Raw genomic sequence first — 16,338 nt, 5'->3', positions numbered from 1 at the left:
AGAAGCAAGAGAGGAGAAAAAAGCTCAAGAACCCTAGTTCAAAAATGCCACAAGCTCCAGCAGTTCGAGCCCCAAAACTTAAGTATTTTTCCGTGGATTTCATCACCAGGTATGTGGGATTTCAGTAGTGGGTTCGTTTTACCCATTAGGTTACTAGTTTTTAGTCAGATTTTTGATTCTCTTGTCATGATTAAACCTAGGGTTTCTAGAACTTTGTTAGAATTTCATGAATTTATTATTTATATGTTCCAAATAAGATTATCATGTTATTATTCAGTTTATTGCATGAGTTTCAGAACCTCGGCTTTCTATTTCTTTAGTTCTTGAATTATGCATGCTAGGTAAGATATTTCAGACACATCAGATATACATGTCTCAGTTATAAATGCATAATTACTAGATTAATTGTTGCATTCTCAATTTGCATGTTCAGTTTCGAGCTATCCAGTATTTACAGAAATTCAAACATAAACAGTAAATTTACAGAATTCATTGGGAGTAGCATAATACAGAGTTGAACTAGGGTTTAGCGTACCCTATAGTCCCTAAACTACTAGCCAAGTAGGTTGTAAGTACCCTCTATGCGCAATCAGTTTAGTGATCACGTCAGCATGTCTTTATACCTTTGGCAGGGTATATTGGGTCCTCTCGATGGGGCGTATACATCAGACTCTACATTTAGCTCATGTGGTTTTATTATCGGTTATTAGTAGCTCCCATAGTTCAGTCAGACTCTCTGTATTGACCATTTATCAGTATACTCAGTATTCAGTTTCAGTATGTTATAAACAGGTCATTGCATCCAGTTAGCTCATAAATCAGGACATCACGTTCAGATTATTATACTTATTTTTGTGCTTGTTTAGTTATGTTTTATTTCAGCTTTACTCTATCCTACATTCTTATTACCTTTCAAGTAGTGACACATATGTGCGCTACATCTTCTCGTGATGTAGGTTCGGGTTCTCAGCATCCAGATCACGCATAGATCGATTTCCCGATCTTCAGTTCAGCAGATTCAGTGGTGAGTCCTCATTCTCCGAGGACAATATTCATGAGTTTCATTTCAGTCTTTAGTCATTTAGTTTCAGTTTTTGCTTGATTTACATGGGGCTTGTCCCAGTATTTGTAGTCTAGTTTAGAGGCTATTTTCAGACATAGTTAGATTCAGCTTAGTATTAAGTTAATATTTCTTTTGTATTAAACTCATTGTTTTCAAATATATCAGTTATAGAATATGGGTATTCCCCATCATTTCATATTAAGTATGATTTAGCTTCCGTAACAGTTTATTATCTTTAGTATGCTCATGATCATGCCATCAGGGTTAGCTTGGGATCACTTGTGATCCTAGGTTCCGTGTCCGTGTCTCGGGGGTAGCTCGGGGCGTGACACATTATGGATTAATGATGTGGTTTTATTTCATCTTCCATTAATTTTTGTGGAGTTTTAGTTATTCTTCTTGAGGTACTCATTTTTTATGATATTTTGTTATTTCACAATTTTTTCTTTTTGATGTGCTAAATCTTGCTTTTACTATTTCTAAGTCTTCTTCTATATCAATCTCATTATAACTATAATCATTTTTATCTATGACTGTGACTATCCTTTCAAAAGGATCTTATATTTTTATTTTTTATTTTATTTTTTGCTATTATTTTATGTTTTGTTGTTAAAACATATAAGTTTTTACATCTAGGTGTAAATATTTTACTTCCCGGGGATAGTTCAATTCCTGACATTTTCCAATATAATACTAGTGATTTATCTATGTTCTTGTCATTTATTGCTACTGAGTAGTTAGCACTTATTATAAATTTAAAATTTTTGGTATATAAAGTTACCTTTTATTGCACTTATTATACTTTTTTCTATGGGTTGTACAATTCTATCATCCGCTAAGTATATTTCTACGGGTCTATCTATTCCTTCTCTACAATATACTTTTATTAGTGTTTCTCTTCCTCCTAAATGTACATATTTAATTGAATTTTTAGCCTTAATGTCTTGTATTTATTTATTTGTTATTCGTTTGTTTATTATTGGTATTTTGGCCTTTCCTTTAGTGTATTTGCAATCTATGATATGTTCTCTTTGATTTACTACATAATATTCTTCTTTTTGTCGTTCAAACCAGTTACTTATTGTTGGTATTTCGAATATTTTTGCAATGTTTAGATCTAATTCTTTTCCTTTTATTTGTTCAAATATATTATTATCAAATATTATTTTTTTGTTCTAACGATTATTCGTCTTGATGTTCTTCTTTAATTATTATTTTTATATCTGTTTCAGTTATTTGTTGTAATATAGAATTCATTATCTGATTTCATCTCTTTATGGTTATCCATTTCTTTTTTTGATATTTCTTATATGCTATCTTCACTTTCTAATTCATAATCTTTGTACCCAATTGCGTATATTTTTCATCGTTTATTATTATTTCTGATATTTGTTTTTTCTTTGAATTTTTTGGTAATTGATAGTCTCTGGATATATGTCCTAATTTTCCATAATTATAACAAGTACATTGTGTTAGTTTTCTTTTTAGTCTATATGGTCTTTTGATTTTGTAGTTTTTTACATAGTATCTTCTTCTCGGTTTTTTATATTTGTATTTTGATCTTTATTTTTTATTATTTCTATTTTTATAATACCTATCCGTACAACCAAATTGAGGTGTTGTTTTATTTTTGCAACATGCGAAATTTTTTACTGATATTAATTCCATTTTTATTTCGTCTTTATGTTTTTCATATAGTTCCATAAATCATCGTTGCAAGAATTGTATTCTACTTCTTAAGGTATCTCTTAATTTTGTCTCGTTCTAACCTTTTATGACTTTTTAATTAAAAGGTTCTGGTAATATTGTAAAACATAATTTTCTTATTTATTTACTTTCTTATGTGCGCTATATGTTCATTTATAATAATATTCCCTAAATGCACACGTATATTCTTTCTATGTAACACATATTACATATTGGTAATTTTATCATAAGATTCTGATTTATGATTTTTTCTTTATTTTGTTCTTATACCTCACTACTAAATTCATTTCTTATTGCTACTTCATATTTATATAATATTTCTATTAGTTGTAGTAGCTAATTCGTCACTAATTCTTATTATTTCATAAAGTTTTTAAATTTTCATCTCATAAATTTTGTAACCATAATTTTACTGTTCCTATAAGTGTTCTTTCTATATATCCTGGTGTGTCTCTGTTATTACTATTTTGTTATCTATTAATTGTTTTGATATATATCCTATTCATAATTGGATTGTTTTATTTATATCTTCTACACAATCTAAATCTAGAAAATTGTGTTGTTCAGTTATTGGAATAGGAGTCCATTTCTTAATTAATCTTTAATCCCATATAGCTTTTTCTCTATCATAGTGTCCATAGTTTTCATTATAATATTTTGGATTTGAATTTTTTGGGTTTTTTACTCCTGGTGTGCTAGTTTTTTCATCCATGTCTACACCTCATGTATTTATTTCTAAATTCCTTGTATTATATATATTTGCTAATATTTTCGTATATGTTTCGCTTGTTTCCGAATGTTGTTCTAGATCATTGTTGTTTATTTCATAAATTCTTATTTCGGGTAGATTATCTTGGCTATTTTCTTATTTTTCGTCAAATCGTTTTCTCATTGCAATTTTTCATTGAATTTAATTATCTCATTTGCTAATTTTGTTTTATGTTCTTTTTCTCTTTGTTTAATTTCATATATTTCTTTTAATATTGCTAGCTCTGTTTCTAGCTCTATTATTTTAGTATTTTTTACTTCTAACTGTTGTACTTTCCTTTTTGCTTGTTGTTTTATTTTTTCGATTTTCATTATTCTATCTATGTTTTCATTTTCTTTTGTTATTCTTATAATAACATTTAAACTATCTTCTAGTTTTACCGTTTCTTTTTCTAACATTAAATTTAGATTGTTACCTATTTTCTTTTATCTTCTTCCTAGATTAGAAAATATTATTTTTATTTTTAGTCCATCATAGTTTTCATATGTTATTTCATCTATGCGTATTCTTCCTTATTCATTTATAGATTGTATTGAAGTTTATATTCTAAACTTAGATTGTATTGAAGTTTATACTCTAAACTTTCTATTTGTATTTCTAGATTAAAAAAAAAATTCTCTGTGCTATTATAGTTTTTTTTACAAATTCTTGGAAATATGTTATTATTAAGTCTATTTTCCCTATGTCCTAATTCTTATCTTTTCGCTATAATTATTTCAGTAAGTTTTTCTTTGTATTTGTTATAATCATTATTCTTTGTATCTTTAAATATTGAATATATTTATATTCTATTTTAGATATATTATCTATTAATTGATTTAATTTTATGTTATCAGTTTTTGTGATATTGAGTTGTTTATATTTCGGATATAGATTATTTAATTTTCTTCTTATTTTTCTCAACTTTCTACTAGTATGTTTCTTACTATGTTTTGTACTATCAATAGTATTCTTAGAACAAAAAATAATATTTGATAATAATATATTTGAACAAATACAAGGAAAAGAATTAGATCAAACCATTTTCTAACTCTGAACAAGTTAGAATTGATGCCATTATAGTAGTTATATTATGACCCTCTTCAATATAGACTCAACACATAGAATTGTAGTAGAGATTCAGACCCTGATTCAAACAACATCATTCTCATGATATACTAAACAACACATACCCATTCAACTTCGTTAATTGTAATTTCCGATGTCACAATGTCATTACATATCAATCCTTTTAATCATTCCACTTTCAATTATCGAATTTATCAACATATTGCCTATACACACAACCACTATTCCCTCTATTGGGTTAACTAACAAAAAAAAACCATGTTCATAAAATTAATTAGACATCATTATCAAATATTTCAAAATGCTTTATCGAGCCTTCACCTAACTCAACCCATTCAAATTACTAAACATTTCAAATTCGACTACACATCTTTTTTAGATGACTATACCTTTCACCTTAAACCTAGATCTAACATTCAAGTCATACACGAAACACCAATCAACTTCTCACATAAGGAACTCTGCATGAGTCATCACTATATGTGAGAGAGAACGGAAGATTGTTATGAAATAAGACCGGACAAAGGATGCACGATAGAGATTCAAAAAGTGAAGATTTTTCCTAAAAGTCAGTATAGCCTCTCGAAGATAAGTACAGACGTCTTCGTACCGATCATCGAGAATCTACTTAGACTCGACTTGTATACACGTGAGACCTATGAACCTGGGGCTCTGATACCATTATTGTCACGATCCAAAAATGGATGTGATGACACTCGTCTTATCCCACCAAGACAAGTCAACCTAAAACTCAACTATCACAATGAAATGCAAAAATTTCAGAATCAATTCAAAACACCCCAAAAATCTGGTTATCATGTATACAAGCCTCTAAAGTATTACAATTGATTCAACAGAAATGCTAGTCTCGAATGAACTTGTTTATAGAATAGAACAAGGTCATAACTAAGGAGAAAAAAATTCCGCTGAGACATCAAACAACTACCTCACAAATCTCCAAGAAGCCTCAGACAAGGAAAAGAGAAATATCATAATGTCCGGGCTAGTAAGCTAAAAAAAAATTGTAGTAGCAAGGGGTGAGTACCAACCACACGGTACCCAACAAGTAAACTTCTAAACACAAGCTAAGAGAATAAAATACGAGTACTCCTTATACACACCGAACCTCCACAACTAAAAACTGCACAAAAATCAGCCCGACATAACAACTCACAATTTCCATATAACCTAGCTCATCAAATCATTTTAACAAATTACACATCCTAAACTACGAACTCAATATTCAACAATCACAACTTTCACAAAAAGGCACTCACAATATCATAATATCAAGTTCGTCAATTAAAGGTAAATCAAATATCAAGTACTTCCCAACCACCAATAAAACTCCTAATCATCATTAATGAAAAATGTCATGTGATGCAATACGACACCATAAAGTGATATGCCTCATAATACCAATTTCTCTCTCAATCAATATACATGATATTCCTTGGAAATACATCGAGAGTTCATGACCCATAGGGGACTGGAGAGGTCCATATACCCACACGGATGATGTCCACGTGTCTGTGCAGACGATCTCAACGCACTATCATAAATAAAATAAATTTTGCACGGACGATCTCCAGGTGCCCAAAATCATAATCATAACTTTTCTATCGCACGAACAATGTCCACGTGCCCAAATAATCATAACTTGATCTCAACACGGACGATCTCCACGTGTTAGACCTTTACTCATACCCTATCTCATGTCAATGCATGTGCACAATATGATATCACATAATGAAGATGAAGCAACATCTCAATAAAATAAATAGCGGTATGGCATATAATCACCTCAATTACTACAATTATACGTGTTCAATAAACAACACAATCACACATAATAAATCAAATCAATAATATATTAGTTAATGCTCATATGTTTTGGCATTCTCGGATTAAAATCAGCATTCTATAGTAATAAACCTTCTCATTATAACACCGGTACTAGTACCATTCTCAACACATCACATACAAACAAATAATCACATCGTGTTTTATTACCCCTTTTTATCGTTAGAATTAATCAATGTGGACAAGTCAATCCATACCAAGTCCCATTACTCCCAAACATATGTCACAAGGAAATACACGCATTCCATACACTTAGCAAGAGCTTAGAAATCCACTTGCCTCAAATAATCAAGAATTCGCTCCGACACTTGAGTCTTCCACTTTCGTAGTACTTCCAACTAAAAGAAATCTATTCACATTAATAATAACAATAAGTTTTCGAAACTAACAACATTCATAGTACTATGTATCTAGCCTAGATCCATTAAAACTCACCCAAATATATAATCATTTTCCTAAATCTTCATGTCAATTAATATGTGAACTCTTTCAATTTTCTTCAAATTTCAAGTTAGGGTTTATTTATTTTTAAGTTTTAATTATATAATTAACCAAATTTTTTATTTATTTTTAAGTCTTAATTATCTGACTAACAAAATTTTATCTCTTAACTCTAAACCTAAAACCCCAATTTATCAAAAAATGTGATAATAATTATATGAGAGATCCGCACCCAGATATTCCAAATATAATTAGAACACCTAAAATTCAATCCCAATTTTTAATGTATAGACACCAAGTTGATTAACTCTTTCATAACTCTAGTTATTGGTAATAAATTTTTTTATTTCAAATTGTTCCAATCAACTTTTCACAACACAACTCAGTTTATATATAATCACTCTTCATCATTACATTCCATGACCTTCCTCACAAAAAAAATAATTTTTCATGCCTAGAACAAGAAATTCGTTACATCTTACTCTCTTTCAATAATAATAATAATAATAATAATAATAATAATTATAATAATAATTATTATAACAATAATAATAATAAATACAATAATAATAATAAAGATACTACCTACCCACATATAATGGATCATTAATTCAAACCACTACATCATACGATTGCTAATAAGAATATAGATCATATAGCCGACTAAAAATGTGTACAATCAAAATACGAGGATGATCCCACCCTTCAAACAATTCATGTAATTATGATTAATATTCATACTCCTTATCCAGAAATATTACGAATATGAAGGAATAGTTAGACAGGTTTTTACCTGAAAGCATTGTCGCCTCCTCTTATTGAATTGACTATCGTCTTAGGGTTTCTCTTCTTATTTTTTCTGCTTTGTTGTGACTAAAATAAATATAATCACCACTATTTGATTCTGATTTTATCATCTTTAGCTCGGTTTGCCTTTCTTCAATTTTTCCCTTCAGCTCAGTTCTTCATCTAAAGTTAGTTTGTCGATATCAATTCTCCGCTTAATCTCTAGCTCAGTTCGTCGATATCAATTCTTCACCTTCAGTTCTTCATCTAAGGTTCGTCGATAATGTTTGGTGAAAGAGTAATGCCCATAATGTTTGGAGAAATGTGGAGAAAGAGTAAAGTAAAAAGCTTTTTTTGGAGAAAGAGTAAAGTTGGAGAAAGAGAAAAGATAATGTTTTATTAATTATTATTTTTTGCCAATAAAAATGGGAGGGAGAGTTGAAAATATTGTAGGGAATATAAAAATTTAGTGAAAATTATAAGTCCACACTTGTAATGTATAGTTATTACAATTATAAAAAATAGGACACTTTAAAAGTGTTTCCATATGTATAAATAATTGTTGCCATTTATTTCATACTATAACAACACTTATAAAGTGTAGCCTATAGTATTAAAGACTACGCTTTAGAAATTTTGCCAATATTATTGTTGTCAAAAGTTAAAAACTTTGAGTGTAGCCAAAATCATTTTAGGCAACACTTTACAAGCGTTGTCAAGATTTAGTGTGGCCGTAGGCCTAAAATGCTGTAGTGAAGACTTATGAAAATCTGAAATGAACTTCATCTCATTCTTCTTTACTTCTTACTCAACCTGATCTTTAAGACTTAAAACAAGTTTAAAGTATCTATAATAGACTTCTTGAAAGAACTTTCCAGACTTGGCTCTAAACATTCCTTGAATTTGAAGTTATTCATTCAAGGTTGTAATTAATTTTTCTAGATAATTTCTATATGTTTAAAAGTCATTTAGAGTGGTTAGAATCAGTAGGAAGTGTTATAAAACATAAGAAAGACTTAAACGGACGAAATACTGAAAACTGGTGAAAAACAACGTTTTGGCTGCCCTAGCCTAACTTGAATGAGGCACCATTCTGGCACCCGCCCCAGCCCTCCTGGTGCTATGGGGGCGCGTCGCGCCACCTGTACCTTAGGCAAAAATCAGCCAAATTTTCCTCCCGTTTTCTGAACTTAAATCCTTTTAATTCGATTCTTTTTCTTAAATTCACTTTATATTCATCTACCCACATTATATATAGAAGGATCTAATCAAATTAATTCAAGAACAACACCTAAATCATTAAAGAAATCCTAAATCTCAGCTCATGTTCAACAACAAGAACAATTAAAGCACAACATTCAAGAACATTCGAAATCCAATCTTTTTAAGGATGAAATCACGATGAATCAATCATGCTTTGCACATGGGTGAATGACCCAAAATAATGAAAGATTCGCATACCTTTTTAGGGATCACCCCCCGACGAAATCCACAAGTTACTAAGAACTCGACGATCTTAGTGTTCTTGGCGAAACCTTGATTTTTCTCCCTTCTCCTTATTCTATTCTCTTTTCTCCCAAGCTCTAAGCGTAAATCGATTTTCCGAAATTGAATTAAGGATTTATTTTTACCCCTAATTAACTCTTAAAATGAATTAGGAAATAGATAGGTGAAAAGACTAGTTTGCCCTTACTTAGATCTAGAATTGAACTTTACTAACTTTAATAGCCCAACTTGCGATAGGAATATCCCCGTCACACAATATCAAAAATGGGAAAACTCCGCAGATTTTGAAAGATCTCTCCAAGGGCTATCCAACCATATAAAGAACTACCTCTAAATCATCTTGAGCTAGGAGTTGTGGCCATTTGGAAATGGACAAAACTCACTTCATATATTTAGAAAAATTTCCAGATTTCTCCTTTTCTTTTCAAAACGAATATTTTTAGTTTTTAGATTATTCCTAGCTACTTCGAGTTACGAGATGTTACATATGTGGTAGGTATCTTCAAACATACTTTGTGAGACTAGTGATGAAGGTGTTTTTTGTAATTTTTGGGTTTCCTTTTTCATATAAGAAAACGATGATTTTGATGAATAAGTTGTTGTCATTTCACGATCTTTTTCGTTCTTTCTAATGGTTTTTAAAATATTAATTAGAATATAATTTTTTGGGGGTTCGTTATTATTTTCGATTAAACTTTGTATTTATTTGTTTATTTCCTTCTTGTATGATTTTTGACACCAAATGTTAACCGACCTTTAACTATTTCTGAATTGTTATTCGATTAAACACTTATTTTTAAGATATATTTAGAGTTTAAAATATTAGTCAATTTTTTCCAAAAAAATTTATTTTAGTATATATAATTAATAAAAATCATTATTAAAATATTTTAGAATTATTAATAAATTTTGAAACAATTATTTCAATGAAATATTTAAAAATTTAAGTGAGTTTAATTATATATAAAAATATTATAATATATAGAGTATTATAATTGGATATCATCTCTTTAATTTTCCTCAAAATCCTTTCAATTATAGTCTATTCTATTCTAATATCTTTCAATTATAGTCTATTCAATTTCAAGGGTATTTCAATTATATCCACTCTTCCATTCCAATTCTAGCTAGTTTTTATTGCAATTTTTGACATTCAAATCCAATCCAATGTGATTTTGAGATTTCATCTTATAATCTGGAGCATCCATCTTTTGATACTCAATCTCATTCCCTCATGTTTTTAATAATAAATGGTTCAGATTCACCCATCCTTTCTTTCTTTTTTGATATCAAAAGACCCAAACCCTGACTATTCCTTTTTACTATTCTTCTTCTCCTCCCTCTCTAGCCACCCTCTCTCCCACCTTTTCTCTCCACCGACGACTCTCTAACCCCCTCACCTCTTCTCCTCTCTCCTCCCTTCTGTCCCTTTCCTGCGATGGACAGCAGCCAGGCGAGTAAAGCAGCAGCTCCGGCGAGTCCAGCAGCCGCTGGCTGCCTCTGTTTCTGTCCTCTCCTTTTTCCGTTGTGGAAAATGAAAGCAACCGGCCGTTGCAGCAACGGAACAGCAGGAAGAAACAACGCCACTAGCAGGCAAAACGAAAACAACAACAGCAGCAGCCATCTTTGTCACAAAATAAGCAGCCAGCCGTCGAAGAACAACAGAGACCAGGGAACCTCCTGCCTGTGTGATCCCCCAAAGCCATCAACCAACCGGCGGCAGCAGCGGCGCCCAGTCGCCAGCCTCCTCTCCTGTCTCTCATTTCCGGACAACAGCTCCGAACCAGTGAACAAGGTGAATGTTTTGCGAATCTTTTGAAAGTTTCAAACTGGTCAAAAGAAGGATATTTAACCGATCCCTCTGGGTAAATTTCTTTTAAAATCATTATCTCATCTTAGCAATTTTATTTTTCTTATCTGCAATGTGCTTAAAGTTCTATGCATGTTTGGTGTAGAAGTTCTCTGAGTCCTAAAATTTAACAACTAGTTATGACTTTCAGATTTTACAAACTATTTATGTGTGATAGAAGGTTGAATTATAGTCTCCTTGATGTGCTTGGTGCTCTTGATCACTTAGCTCATTGTCTGCTTCACAAGAATATTGTGTGAAAGTTTGCTCTTGTATATTTAACAATACCTTGATTGTTGATTCTTGGTTAAATTGATAGTTTGGTTATGAAATCACTGATTATCTTGAGATGTTCCTATTCTTTATTACCTCCCATTATGTCATTTAATCCCTTTAATGAGGTATTTTACTTGTACTACTGGTAATAATTTTTTATAATAATTGGGATTGCTACAATTGAGTTTAGATTAATCTTCGACGACATATTTCTTTTTTCTTGTTGTCAATATATTATATTAAGAATGTGTAAATACTTCTCGACTTGTGTTTTCTTCCTTTAATACAAATAGTCCTGCACACGTTCCTTGAACGTGAGTGTCACAAAACTATTATATATGGTAGAAGTTATATTAGAACCACATTAAACAAAAATTAATTTTTAACAAAAACTATGAGAATCACAATTTGAAGAATTTCCAAAATGATTTAATGAAAAAATATAAATGAAATAAATGAACAATCAACCTATATAAATGACTTCTTTATTATAAAATGTAAATGTCAAAATAATTAGATATTCTGATAACCTGTAAAATTTGGACAACAAAATTTAATGTGATAAATAATTTACTTTTTATGCTATTAGGTCGAAATCTACAATATATTAGTTTGTTGCTTTTCTAAGAAAGGGACAATATACATATAACACACCTTCTCAATTTGTACCGAAGTTTGAATTACCATATGTATTTTTAACAAGTATATATGTTGTCTCCATATTACATTTAGATGACAGAGTGTGTTTATTCTCCTTTGTAGCATGAACAAAAAATTCTAATAGTTTGTTTACGGTTATTTTTCATACTTCTTATCATATTTTAATTTTTTTGTCCTTTTTTTCTCTTATATTATTATTCATATTTGACTATTATGTACTCCTTCATATTAAATTAGATTACCTCATTTGTTAGAATATGTCTTCTTCAGAGATCTTCTCGATTTCTTCTGCTCTATGTTGTTGAGTGAGAAACATTAGTTATCCTTTTTACCTCGAAATCTAGGAGATTGAATAAAAATAAATTTCAATAAGTCATTGTTTCAAGCTAATGTTATCAAAAAGACTATACTTTATAATTACACATAATTAAAATCTAATTAATGATACAATAATCGTATGTATATCAAATCTAATAAATTAATAATGCAAAAAAAATGCAAAATTATTCGAGAGACATGCCGCATACCTCATTTGTATTGGCGTAATTTCAACTATAAGATCTATTCAATGGCCTGGAAAGAATCACCTCTTATTTATACCTGAGAAAAAAATTACATCATAAGTTTATAAAATAAAATATTAGCAGTATATTTTCATGTAAGAGATCAAACATTTAAACATCAATTTAAGAATATAATTTGAATGATAGCAAAAAATGAAAAATCCAAAAGTAAAGAAAGGCTTGGAAAACATAGTACGATAAGAGTTTTATGCTCCCAACACCAAATTCAACCGTACCATATTTTCATTAGAAGACGATGTGTAAGAGACTTATTTATAAAGATTTCTTCAAGAGTTAAAAAGTTATTCAACTTAAATGTTGATTTATTGAGTAATTAAACTTTAACAGTTTCACATTTATAGAATAATAATTAATTATTATTTATAATAATATAATAATGATAATTAAAAAGTTGAAGGGCCTTTTCTTATTCCAACTTTAGAGCAAGCATCTTCCCACTTATAATATAAAATATACTAACAATTATATAATATGATATGATGATATATGATAAAAAAAAGAGTAGGATAATAATAATAATATAATATATGAATGATATGATAGGATGATATATAATTGTTTTTATCTATCATAACTTTTCAAATTCTTCCTTCATGAGAACTGTGATTAAGATTAAAAACAATATCAATGTACTCATTTTCAAAGAAATAATAACTTAATTATTAAAAATTTTGCCATTATGCAATTAAAAGTATTTGTATTTAATTACATAATTAATAAAATTTTAATTTAGTAAAAGGGCAAAATGATAATTCAAATTTTTACTTTGGAGCTTCTCACTTATGATAATATACAATTATTATATCGTTGCTTAAAATTGGTTAATTGATGCTAAGGTGATTGTTATGGTATTGTGCTATCCCGACATATTTCGTGTCTCATAGGTAAGGTAGATTTTGTGTATTATTTTGTTTACTAGTGTTAATTGATCATAATTCGCTTAACTGAAGTTGAATTGATTCTCACTTGTTATATTTTAGTAAAATAATTTTTAATTGCACAAAAAATAATGTAATATAATACTACTGATTTGGTTTTTTCTTTAAATAAGGAAAATATTAAGTTATTGATCCTAAATATTTTTCTTGCCATATATTATATGCCCTCTCCTCCACTATCTAAAGAGATGCCCTAATTCTAGATAGGCTTTAACCATCAAAAAAAGAATTAGATCCTTACACTTAGCCATTATCAAAAACTCTCTCGACTATAAAGAAAAGAATTAAAACAAAAGTCTTGCGAACTCTAAGAGGGCTCTCAAATCGGTTTTGTTGTGTTCGGCTCGAATAGTTGATTGAGTTTGTCTTCATTGCTGATAAATATTATTGTTTTAACTGATTAGTTGTTCCTCAGTTAGTTTAAATTTCATCTTTCATTATTATGCCGAATGTTGTTGTGTGTTGGACAGAACAAAAAGGAAGCACTCGAGTTAGTTTTTGCTCTTCCGTCTCTCTATGTAAGATAATGTCTATGGTAATTCTTTTATTGTTTTGATCTCCTATGTGTGTGGCTTATATAGAAATAATGTGTATTTTTTATTTCATGATCTCAACTTGTTAGCTTTTTAATATTCTTTTCATTGTTTTTATTGTATATTTGAATTCGATCCTTTGATTTTAGGGATTTTAATAACGACCTGTTCCCGTTGTTGTATAAATGCCAACAAGGGAAAACTGGACCTTGAAAAAGTTTTTATTAGTATTTGGATTTTCCTAACCTTGTCCGGATTTTGAGGAAATCGGAGTCACTAAAGTGTAGAGAATTCTGGTACAATAAGTTGAACTATTTATGATTATGATTACATGAGTAGTTAGATAACCCGTTAACGAGCATGTACGACTTTACATAATTGAATTTGAGATAGTACATCTCTGTGCGTTGAACTTTACTTAAAGGGTATTTTCTGAGCATCATCAATTACAAGTGTGTTGTAAAAAAAGTTATTTCAAAATTCTTTAAAAAGCTATCTTGTTCAGTTTGTGCCTGTGTGGCGGGAGTTTTGTCGCTCTGGCAGCGAAGCTACAGCGAGATTTAGGTGTTATAGCGGGTGCGACGGAACAAAAAATCTAATATGAAAGATGAAGTGGTCACTCACTCAAAAGAGCCACTTTGGCGGGCACTTCAGTGGTTATGTGGCCGCCGCTATAGTGGGATGAGGGCTATTGTGGCGGTCTAGACACGAATCAATGTCATTATAAACTACTACACAACCTTCTTTCGCACGTTTAGACTTTTAAAGCTAAGGATCGACCCCGAGTGATTTCTACTCATTTTTCACCATTCTTGAGGCTAAAGGTTATATTTTTCACTACCCGAGTCCATTTCTCGATCCGTAGAACATAATAGAATTGGTGAATAATGATGAAGAAAGGTTTTGTTATGAATTCTATAGGGAATACAATACTAAATTGGTTAGTTGGGATCATGGGTTTGATCTAGGGTTCAAACAATTGTTATAATTTCAAATAATTAGTGATTATTTATTGAATCCGGTGTTATTGTGATTTTTTTAAGACCAAGAACAAGAGAAATGAATCCGAAAAGGAAAGGATCAAGTTTCTTAGGGTTTCAAGCTTTTTCGAGGTAGGTGATTGTTGTGATTCTATGTTTGTGTGGTGTATGCTTGTTCTTGATTCATTGTGATACTTGTATATGTATGAATGTTGCAATATTGATCACACTTGTTGGAAATGATATAGATGAATAATGTTACTATAAAATCATAATTTAAATTTAAGATCTTGATGATACACTTCTGATTGTGACTGTGTTATTTGTTTGGGATCGGCTTTCACAATCTGAGATATCTAATTTAGATCATACTACCACGTTCCGACAAAACTTTGGATCGGATTGCCATATTCGGGCATATCTTTTGATAGGATTTCTATGTTTTGGCATAATATTTGATTGGACTGCCATGTTCCGGCATAAATATGGGACTAGATTTCCACGTTCAGGTATAAATATGGGACGTAATAATGCATGATAAAAGTCCTGTGAACTCCAAGAGGCTCTCCAATCGGTTTTTCTGTATTCGAGTCGAATAGTGGATTGAGTTTGTCGGCATTCCTGATAATTCTGTTTGCTTTAACTAGTTAGTTGTTCCTCCATTAGTTTAAACTTTATCTTGCATTATTATGTCGAATATTGTTGTGTGTTGGAGTGAATAAAAGGAAGCACCCGAATTAGTTTTTGCTCTTCCCTCTCTGTATGTGTGATAATATCCATGGTTATTCTTTATTTGTTTTGGTCACGACCCAAAACGAGTCGCGAGTAGCACCCACATTTATCCTTTTATGTGAGCGAACCAACCAATCTAAACCCCAATCATTTACCATAATGAACAAAATATAATGCGGAAGACTCAACACTCATTAATATAACCAATAAATAACTTCTAAAATATAATCCTTATCATCCCAAAAATCTGGAAGTCATCACATCAAGAACATCTATCCTCAAATTTCTAAGTCTAAGAGTAATTAAGAACTAAAATAAAGAATAAAACGATAGTCCATGTCCGAGCTTCAAGGACATCAAGACGTAAATGAGAGAATCTAGTCCGAGCTAGGAACAATAACTCACCCTGAAATCTGACGTGCTGAAGACTGGCTAGAGTTGCGGACGAGACGAAGTCACTGGAGCACTTGCTGCATTCCACAAAACAACAAGAAGAANNNNAAGAAGGAACATAAAAGTAGGGGTCAGTACACGTACTGAGTAGGTATCATCGGCCAACTCAAAATAGAAATCAATATATATT

General features: G+C 30.6%; 1 long non-coding RNA gene across 5 annotated transcripts in view; it reads right to left on the bottom strand.

Annotated features, from left to right (window-relative positions):
* LOC107013883 overlaps positions 1 to 8,144 on the bottom strand; it is a 30,346-nt gene extending 22,202 nt beyond the window's left edge. Inside the window, exon 1 of one of the 5 annotated variants that reach the window (XR_003574404.1) lies at positions 7,705 to 8,144. This is a non-coding gene — a long non-coding RNA (uncharacterized LOC107013883). The remainder of the gene's footprint in view (positions 1 to 7,704) is intronic. The other 4 variants (XR_003580382.1, XR_003574418.1, XR_003574411.1 and 1 more) reach the window with 4 other exon arrangements.
* Positions 8,145 to 16,338: the final 8,194 nt, after the last annotated feature.

The sequence above is a fragment of the Solanum pennellii genome, chromosome 1 (assembly GCF_001406875.1).
Source record: "Solanum pennellii chromosome 1, SPENNV200".
Taxonomy (NCBI): domain Eukaryota; kingdom Viridiplantae; phylum Streptophyta; class Magnoliopsida; order Solanales; family Solanaceae; genus Solanum; species Solanum pennellii.
This window is presented reverse-complemented; position numbering and strand designations above follow the sequence as displayed.